A 10,403-nucleotide genomic window follows, 5' to 3' on the forward strand; every position below is an offset into this window, starting at 1 on the left:
TTTTTAATTTTTTTAATTTTTTTAATTTTTTTAATTTTTTTTTATTTTAATAAAACTATATATATAAATAAAATAGAAATTATATATAAAGGCTATTAATTTAATTTTAATAAGGCTATTAAGTTTTATAAATATATATAATTTAATAATTTCTTTTTATAATATATTAATTTTATTAATATTTTTATATTTTTTAATTATTAATTTAATATTTTTAAATTAAAAAATTATAAAATAAATATTCTTATTAATAATTTTTCTTTTAATTAATATTATATTATATAAGACTTATAAAGGTTATTAGCTATATTTAATAAGAAATTAAAATTAATTAATTTAATTTAAATTAATATTATAAATTAATTAAATAATAATTATTTTAAATAAATAATTAATTAAAATTATAAAAAAAAAGTTATTATTATTTATATAGTTTAATAGAAATCTTTTTTATAAATTATTAATATTATAAAGTTTATATTATATAAATTATATTTATATTAAAAAATTTAAAGTCTTAAGAGAAATTTTAATTTAATATTTTATTAAAAATTTAGGGAATTAATAGAAATATATAATACTTTTACTATAGATATATAACCTTATAGATATATAACTTTTTAAGTAATTTAATTAGTTAAAGAAATATTACCTTACTAATACTTTTATAATTCCTATAAAGAATAATCTTACTTAATAATCCTATTATTACTATAAAAAAAAGGTTATTACTAGGTCTAGTCTTATATAAAAGATATATTAAAGAGATTATAAATTTAATTCTAATATAAATTATATTTATCTACTTATAATAACTCCTACTAACTTCTTATTCTTTATATACTTACCTAAATTCTCTATCTACTTATATAAATACCTATAGTATTCCTAGCCTTAATATAAATAATTTTACCTATTATAGTCCCTTAAATAGTAATAATTTCTTAGCTCTTATTCTCCCTTTCTAGGGTTAACTTATTCTAGCTTCTAGGTAGGCAGCTATACTTTCTCTTTTAAGACCTAGGCACTTAAGACTAAGATATTTATAGCTAAGATACTAAGGCCTAACTGCTTTCTTAAGATATTATAGAAGGTATAAAGTCTACTGGCACTCCTTACTTTATATTCTTTAGCTACCCTTTAAGAGATATAATAATCTTTAGGTTAAGGATCTTTTTGTCACAGCTCGAAGTCAGACCAACCTACCCTAGAGCCACAAGTGGATCAGATCACGTGGCGATAGCGTTATCGCCGTAACCTTAGTTAGACCGCCAGTCAGATCCTGAACGTAGCTCCTTGAGCTACGTCTTGTTAATAGAGCCTGACCTGCCTGCAGTGCCTATCCGTAGCAATAGAACCTATTACGCCCGAAGCGTTCCCTGTCCACCCGTACCGCCGGACTCAGCCCGTGACACTACGTAGCTCCTACCGTTTGGACGCCGAACGCAATGACCGCTAGACCGCTTCCTCCGTTCCTGCCAGATGGCGCAGACTCCTTCCGAGCCCACGCCCCCGAGCATCTCGACGACTGGTTCGAGTACTTCAAAAGTGTCTACACCTACGCCGAGGAAGCCCAGAACCGTATCTCTCACCTCGAGGACCAGCTCCAAGCCGACCAAGAGAAAATCCAGGATCGAGAGCATACCCTCCAGCGGATCGCTAAAGAGCGCGACGCTGTACAAATCCAACTCGAATATGTTGAGCAACAGACCAAGAGAACCTTGAAAGAGAAAGATGACGCCCTCTTTGAAGCCCGCCTGGCCGAACGGCGTGCCCTCGACGCCACCCGACCTACCGTACCTACTATCCGTGAACCCCCCGAGACTAGCGCTCCCGCTGAGCTTCGTGTAGCGACTCCTATGGGAACGACTCCTCCGCCTTCTTCCCGATCTACCGAATCAACCAGTCTTACCGAACGATTACCCGACCCTGACAAGTTTGAGGGCGAACGGAGCGACCTACGCCGTTTCGTCTCCCAGATACACTCAAAACTAAAAGCTAACCACGACCGATTCCCGACACGCCTCGCCCGAATGTCCTATGTAACTGGCCGTCTTAAGGGACGCGCCTATGCACAAGTCCTACCGCACATTAAAGCTGGTGAATGCCAACTCCCCGACTACCAGGATATTATCGATCTACTAGAACGCGCTTTTGGAGACCCGAACCGGATCAATAATGCCCGCGCCGAATTATTCCGCCTTCGCCAGACTCACAAGGATTTCAGCACCTTCTTCGCCGAGTTCCAACGCCTCGCGCTGGAAGGAGAAATGTCAGAAGAGGCCCTCCCTACCCTGTTGGAACAAGCTGTCTCCCGAGAACTACGCGGAATGCTTATACACAACCCACCGCCTAGCTATAAATATCACGACCTAGCCACCTTCCTACAAGAATTGGAAAACCGACGACGCCGCTTCGCAGCGGAGCCACAGCCTGCGTCACGAAAGACGAATATGCCGCTGAAGGAGTACCCCCAGACACTCCGAAAGAAGTCCCCATCGCCTCGTAGAGGGAGAAGCCCCCCCGAAAACCGCCAACCAGCCGGAGAACCTATGGACCTCAGCAATCAGCGCCGCTATAACCGCCCTAACCAACGACGGGAGAACAACCAGTGCTTCCGTTGCGGTTCAGCCAACCACTACCTCCGCGACTGTCCCGAACCTGACACACGTCCAACCAGGCTCCGTCAAGCCACCTTCGCTTATAGCCCCAACCGCACCAGCCAGCCCCCGTCTCCACACTCGCCTACATCCAGCCGCGCCAGTTCCCGCCGATCTAGACACTCCCGAGGACGCCAGGAAAACGGGGTGAGCCTGTCTTAAGTCGGCGCCAGGCTCCCCTCCCCGCACCTACTGTACCGAAGATTAAACTGTCCGCCGCCTCCGTTCATGGAATCCCGATTGAGAACGAGAACAACCAACGTTCGAACCTGATGATACTGCCTGCCAGCCTCAATGTGGCCGGAAGAGAACCAATTCCGTCTTACGCTATGACCGATAGCGGAGCGGAAGGAAAAGGGTTTATCGACGAGAGCTGGGCTAAGTCCCAGAACCTGAAGTTTAGACCCCTGAAGAGAACCTTCGAGATTGAAGTGTTCGACGGGCGACCTGCCGAGAGCGGGAAGGTCGCCTACTACGTCCGCGCCGGACTCCGCATTGCCGATCACGAGCAGAAGAGCATGATCTTCTACGTGACCCAGCTAGCCAGCTACCCTATTGTCCTGGGAATGCCTTGGCTAAAGCAACACGACCCGCAGGTGGGCTTCGCGGCCCACACGTTCACATTTAACAGCCCGTACTGCCAGAAATTCTGCAACACCCCAACCAAGCCTACAAGGATTAAGGCTTTACAGACCGTCCCGAAGAAGTTCATGCGCCAGATGAAAGGGAGTATCCCACCAGCCTTGGAGGGAAAGGATATCCTCCCGGTTTCCCTGCGAACCGCCCGAATATACAGCCAGAAGGACCGTTACCGCCTCTTCACCGTCACCCTGAAGCAACTGGACTACCTGCTTAAGCCTGAGCCAGAGGCATTCGTGCTGCCGGAAGAACTTCGAGAGTTCCAGGACGTTTTCTCGCCTAAGGAGGCAGAGAAGCTACCACCGCACCGATCTGGAGACCACCACATCGAGCTAACCCCAGGAGGAAAACTGCCGTTTGGACCCTTGTATGGAATGTCCCGGAACGAACTGACAGCCCTACGAGAGTGGCTAGACGAGAATCTGCGTAAAGGATTCATCCGCCCAAGCTCGTCGCCTGTAGCCTCCCCGGTACTATTCGTCAAGAAACCCGGCGGTGGTCTACGCTTCTGCGTGGACTACCGAGCCCTGAATAATATTACGGTTAAGGACCGCTACCCGCTCCCCCCTGATCAAAGAATCCCTGAATAACCTGTCTGGTATGAAATACTTCTCCCGTATTGACATCGTATCGGCCTTCAATAATCTGCGTATCAAGGAAGGCCAGGAGTACCTGACAGCATTCCGCACCCGATTCGGATTATATGAGTCACTGGTTATGCCCTTCGGCCTAACAGGAGCCCCCGCGACCTTCCAGCGGTACATTAATGATGCGCTGAGGGAATACCTGGATATATTCTGCACTGCGTACCTGGACGATATCCTGATCTATAGCCGGACCCGAGAAGAACATGTCGAGCAATTAAAGATGGTGCTTGAAAAACTGAGAGCTGCCGGGTTATTCGCAAACCCAGCCAAATGCGAATTCATGGTTACGGAAACCAAGTTCCTAGGCCTTATCGTGGGACGAGACGGCATCCGAATGGACCCTGCAAAGATCGAAACTGTTAAGAACTGGCAAACCCCGACCTGCCTGACAGATGTACAAGCTTTCACAGGATTTGCGAACTTCTACAGGAGGTTCATCCGTGACTTCTCTAAGCTTACAGCCCCGTTGAACCACCTGACAAAGAAAGACGTACCGTTCGTCTGGGACGAAACCTGCGAAAAGGCTTTCCGAGACTTGAAGGGAGCCTTCACATCAGCACCGATCTTACGCCCCTTCGATTGGACGAAGGACGTAATCCTGGAGACAGACGCCTCTGACTATGTATCCGCCGGTGTGCTGTCGCAATACGACGATGACGGAAGGCTGCACCCGGTAGCCTTCTTCTCCAAGAAGCATACGTCCACGGAATGCAACTACGAGATCTACGATAAGGAACTCATGGCCATTATTCGCTGCTTCGAAGAATGGAGACCCGAACTGGAGGGGGCACCCTCACCGATAAAAGTGATCACGGATCACAAGAACCTGGAGTACTTTACGACGACGAAGTTACTTAACCGACGACAAGCCCGCTGGTCTGAGTTCCTGTCCCGATTTAATTTCCAGATCACATATCGACCTGGGAAACAGGGAGTTAAACCCGATGCCCTGACCAGGAGGTCAGAAGACCTCCCTAAAGAGGGGGATGAGCGCTTAGCGCACCAAAGCCAGGTGGTCCTAAAGAAAGAGAACTGGCAACTTCCGCCGCTACGAGTCCAGAGAGCCCGCATCCGCCACCCACTACAACAGAACCAACCCGCACCAACACCCGAGGAGCCGTCACTCTCAATAGAGCTACCAGAAGAGATCGACCGCTTGCTGAACGAAGGATACCAGACCGATGAAGACCTGCAGTCGATACTACAAGCCCTCAGGACCGACGCACCGCGACACCCGAAGATTACGCTTGCAGAGTGCAAGATCGTCCAGGAACGACTGTTGTACCGGGACCGCATCTATATCCCGAGCCACGACGCCCTCAAGACCGCCCTGCTGAAAGCCTGCCACGAACACCCTATAGCAGGACACCCAGGTCGTGCCCGCACTTATGACCTGCTTTCCCGGGATTACTACTGGCCCGGAATGTTGGCCTACATCGAACAATGGGTTAAGAACTGCCATACGTGTCGAAGAGCCAACCCAGCCCGAGAAGCGAAGCAAGGTGTGCTGAAACCCTTGCCTATCCCCGAACGAGCCTGGCAACATGTGTCAATGGATTTTATCACACATCTGCCGCCCAGCGAAGGAAATGACGCCATCCTGATTATAGCCTGCCGCCTGACCAAGATGAGACATATCATCGCATGCAAAGGAACCTGCGATGCCGAAGACGCAGCCCATTACTACCTGAAGGAAGTGTGGAAGCTACATGGGCTCCCACAGACTATAGTATCGGACCGGGGACCCCAGTTCGTAGCGGAGTTCTGGCAGAAGCTCACCAAACAACTGTCGATCAGCTCGCTACTATCCACCGCTTACCACCCTGAGACCGACGGACAGACTGAACGCCTGAACGCTGTGTTGGAACAGTACCTGCGAGCCTACGTGTCATACCTACAGGACGACTGGAACCGATGGCTCCCCCTGGCCGAGTTCGCAGCGAACTCCCTGAAATCCGAAACCACCGGCGTATCTCCGTTCTTTGCAAACTATGGATTCCACCCGCGAATGGGCTTTGAACCCACGATTACAGTCAGAGGAACCCCAGCCACTAGAGACGCAGAACAGTTCGCAAAGACGATGAACGACATCCTAGAGCACCTGAGATCAGAAAGCATTGCCGCACAAGCCCGTTACGAAGCCCAAGCGAACCGACACAGACGACCTGCCCGACGATACCAAGTAGGGGACTCAGTGTGGCTAGACGCCAGGAATATCAAGACCCTTAGGCCACAGAAGAAACTAGACTGGAAGAACATCGGCCCGTTGAAGATCGGCAAGGTCATCTCCCCGTACGCCTATCGACTGGAACTGCCCGCCAGCATGAAGATACACCCCGTGTTTCACACGAGCCTGCTAAAGCCAGCTGCCACCAATCCGCTGCCCGGTCAGAACGTAGACCCGCCACCGCCAGTAGAAGCCGAAGGAGTGGAAGAGTGGGAGGTTGAAGACATTGTGGATTCCCGATGGGACAGACGAGGCCGAGGAGGCCGCCCCAGGCTGAAGTATACTGTGAAATGGGCCGGATATGCAGACCCAACAGAAGTCCCTGCTGCTTACGTGGAGAATGCTGCAGAGATCGTGGCGAACTTCCACAGGAGATACCCTGACAAGCCCGGACCACAGTAGCCCGTCTCGGCAGAGCTCGATGCTAAAGAGGGGGGCACTGTCACAGCTCGAAGTCAGACCAACCTACCCTAGAGCCACAAGTGGATCAGATCACGTGGCGATAGCGTTATCGCCGTAACCTTAGTTAGACCGCCAGTCAGATCCTGAACGTAGCTCCTTGAGCTACGTCTTGTTAATAGAGCCTGACCTGCCTGCAGTGCCTATCCGTAGCAATAGAACCTATTACGCCCGAAGCGTTCCCTGTCCACCCGTACCGCCGGACTCAGCCCGTGACACTTTTAATATAAATCTTAAGAGAATATTTTATAAAGTTATTAATAAGAGTAAATATCCTACTTTATAAAAGCTTTTATAGAGTATATATATAAGTAAATTATATAATAGTATAATATACTAAGTTTAATTAAGATAAAGTATTTATCTATATATAGGTTAAAAGGCCTAGAATTAGAATTCTTTCTAATAGGCAGTACTTTATATACCTATTAGTATTAGCTCTTAATAAGCTTTAGATACTTTAATAATATAAAGAACTAAAGCTTACCTAAGTAATTAAAGCTTAACCTAAAGAACTTATAATCTTAAAGAACCTTATTATTTTTATAAATATCTTTAAAATTATACTCTTAATTATATAGTATATTTTATATTACTTTTACTAACTTATAAAAATAGCTTATCCTATTTAATAAATAGCTCTTAATATTATTATTACTTGCCTTTATACTTAAGGTTATATAGATACTATAGTTTAAGTATTTATAAATAAAGCAATAGGCCTATTAAGTATAGACTAATATATAGGTATTAAAAAGATACTATAGAATAAAGTATTAATTATTAAACTCCTTATAAAAAGCAATCTATATTTTCTTATATATTTCTTTAGTCTCTATAAAAAAAACCTATTTCTATATTTAAAAAACCCCTTAATAAATATAAAGAACCTTAAAGAAAGATTTAATTAAAATAAATATATAATTATATAAAGTTAAAGTAACTTAAGGTTCAGTAGGTTTATTTACCTTATTAATATCTAGGCTATTACTATTCTCTAGGTTTTTAATTTATTTTTACTTTAACTAAAAAAGAATATTAAAGTTAATATAATAAATATAAAGCTATTACTAGACTCTAGAAAACTAATTATTTAAAGTAGCCTTTATTAAGTTATTAAAGTCTATAATAATAATAGCTAGTTATTATATTAAATACTTTAATAGAAAAGTAAAAATACTTTCTATAAAAAACTAGAATCCTTCTTATTATTTATTATTAATAAGACTAAAGGTAATATTAAATACTATACTAAGATAAGTCTACCTAATTACTTAGAAAAGTAAAAGCTTAAATTAGTTAATATTATATATATTATTAAGGCTAATTACCTCTAGGAACTGCTTCTATATCTAAATATAATAAGAAAATATTTAAATAAGGCCTAGAAAATAGCTAGGCTTATTTAATACTTACTTTATAATATAAAAAACTCTTTACTTATTAAAAAGCTTAAATAAAGCAGCAGTAAGTAAATAGCCTATAAGCTTCTCTTAGCTTACTAAAGCCTAAGTATTATAAATATCTTATTATATAAATATTAACTTAGAATATTATTCTTCTATAATAGCCTATATATTCCACACTTAAATACTAACTTAGTAGCTAATAGATTTAATAATTACCTTAACTAAGAAAATAAGGCAGTAATAAAATAAATAAGCTAATAATATCTTACTTAGAGAATAATTATAAATATAATATTCTATATCTTAATATTAATAGAAAAACTATTTACCTTCCTTAAGAGCCTTTATAATAACTAGCCACTTATATCTATACTTTTATAATTTCCTTTAATAAAGACTAAAGCCTTTACTTAATTAAAAATCCCTATATTAATTATATTAAATAAAATACTATATTAGCTATCCCTTATAAAAGTACTTATTATACTTTATTATACTAAAGCTATACTCTTTTATAAAGAGTTAAATATTCTTATAAAGAGTATTCTCTATAAAGACTAGATTACCTAGGATTAAAAGATTTAGTATTTTATCTAAAGGCAAAGACTTAGATTACTATAAAGAGGAGCTTTTAATTAGATTAAGTAAAAAGAGAATAAAAACTAAAGAGTATTAACTTTTATAAAAAAAGTATACTAAAGGCAAGCTATATTTATTAATATTTAAAGGAGAATAGCCCTAACGTGCTTGATAAGCGAGTGAGTCAGATAAGCGAGTGGGTCAAAAATCTTAACCCTCTTTATTATCTAGATGATAAAATTGCTTCAATTCATTCAATTGACTATAACTACTCACTATACTCATCTCCAGAGGCCTGAATATCCTCTTGACATGTTCTTGCGTTATGCCCGGTCTTGCCGCATACACCACAACGCCGAACACCCGGTCCAACCGACCTTCCTCGACCACCACTTCTTGATGATTCTGCCACTACCTGCGTATTCACATCTATCTGATCAATTGATTGTAATGCTTCCTGTACAGTCATCGCTCCTCCTTTCTGTAGTCTTGTTCTTTTTGCCCTCCGGCGCCGGCTTAGTATTGCATTTGCCTCTTCAAGATTTCGGACCTGATCTCTTAATAGGACAACCTCATGCATAACTGCCAATGTTGCTTTTGTATTTGACTTAATAGCCTCAATTATTGACTCTGGGGAACTGCTCTTATGCATAATAACTCGTCTGGTAAGGTATTCAGATTGAGATTGAGCCTCTGTTGCTGTCTTTGGGGTCTTTGAAACCCATGGACTTGGTGGTTGACTTGCCTCCCCAGGAGGCGTTGGAGTCCGTAACTGTATATCAAGCTTCGAGACGACGGTTTCTGGGTCAAGAGGATAAATTCCAGCTCCCCTAAAAGCCCCCTGGATATTGCTCTCTGTAAAGGTAGCTTGAAAAGCGGCATAAAAGGCTGGGAAGAACTCGGTCTTAGAATGTGGGTTATAGAGCATCTGATCAGATGCTCTATTTCTCGACCATAAGCATTCTTCAGTACTGAAAAACACCCGACATCGAGAGGCTGGAGTAGGTGGGATGCATGAGGAGGCATACAAAGTGTAATGATCTTGTGATCCTGACAGTATCTCTCAAAGTCGACAGAGTGGTGACTTTCATGACCATCGAGGATCAAGAGACGATAGAGACTAACTGATCGCTTCGCTGTTGATCGATCAAAGTGTTTTAGCCACTCAAGACCCAGCTCGTTATTTGTCCATCCATTTTGGCTTGTTGCAATAACCCAATCGCCGGGGAGGTTGCTTTCTCGATACCAGTTTGCAAGATGATACTGGCCTGAACCAATGATAAACGGCGGGATCGATTGACCTTCGGCATTTATCGCTGGAATTGCAGTAATCCATTCACGGTTTCCTGGCTGCACTGATTTTGGCCTTCCTTGCCTTTCTGAGCCTGTGACTACCATCCCGGACTGTATAAGGCCCATCATAAAGCCGGTCTCATCAAAGTTCCAGGTATCACCTGGTTGGATACTGTATTTAGCGATTGTGTTCTGTACAAGCCGAAACCAGCCACGAATAATAGTCGGATCTTCGCATTTAGCTCTCTGATAGTCATATCTCCGAAAGATACGCGTCTTTAGCTCTGGTTGTCGCTTTATAAAGTTATGAGCCCAGCGCTTGCCGACAGGTGATGCATCGCGGTCTGCAAGTAGAGAATTGGCCATTTCTTCCATTAAAACGGATTCGCGAGGGAAACCCTCGCGAATCTAGGTCAAGAATAAACTGAACTATAGTCTGTTCTTCCAGATCAGATAGTCGCCGCGAGTTTGGGCCGGAATCACGTCGTGA

The sequence above is a fragment of the Fusarium poae genome, chromosome 4 (assembly GCF_019609905.1).
Source record: "Fusarium poae strain DAOMC 252244 chromosome 4, whole genome shotgun sequence".
Lineage (NCBI taxonomy): Eukaryota > Fungi > Ascomycota > Sordariomycetes > Hypocreales > Nectriaceae > Fusarium > Fusarium poae.